Source organism: Penaeus monodon, chromosome 22 (genome assembly GCF_015228065.2).
Source record: "Penaeus monodon isolate SGIC_2016 chromosome 22, NSTDA_Pmon_1, whole genome shotgun sequence".
NCBI classification, from domain to species: domain Eukaryota; kingdom Metazoa; phylum Arthropoda; class Malacostraca; order Decapoda; family Penaeidae; genus Penaeus; species Penaeus monodon.
In genome coordinates, this window is record NC_051407.1 from 5,881,452 (window position 1) to 5,881,869 (window position 418).

The following is a 418-nucleotide window of genomic DNA, read 5'->3' on the forward strand; positions in this document are numbered from 1 at the left end:
CTCAGTGCATTATAATGTTGGTATAAACTCATTCTGAAGGTCATCTCAACAGTATAATCTCAGGAAGTAGGAGTGTGTGAATCGGTATTTTCATAGTTAGTGTTTATTCGACATATAACGATCTTTGACAATTTTGCAATTTAACAAGCAGTAATTCCATCGTATCTGTAACTTTAGGCAGTAAACATTTCAAAAATTGTAGTGTAAAATGTTATCCAAAAAAGTAAAAAAAAAAAAAAAGAGATACACAAAAAAATAGAGAAATGAAGGTAAAAAGTACAAAACAAAACAAAAAAAGAAAATGAAGTAGAAAAAAAGAATGAAAGAATAGTTATATAAATAGACCGATATACTAAGCGAGGAAAGGTCAAAAGGGTCACAGAGAGACGGACGAAGAAATATAATAACAACGGATAAA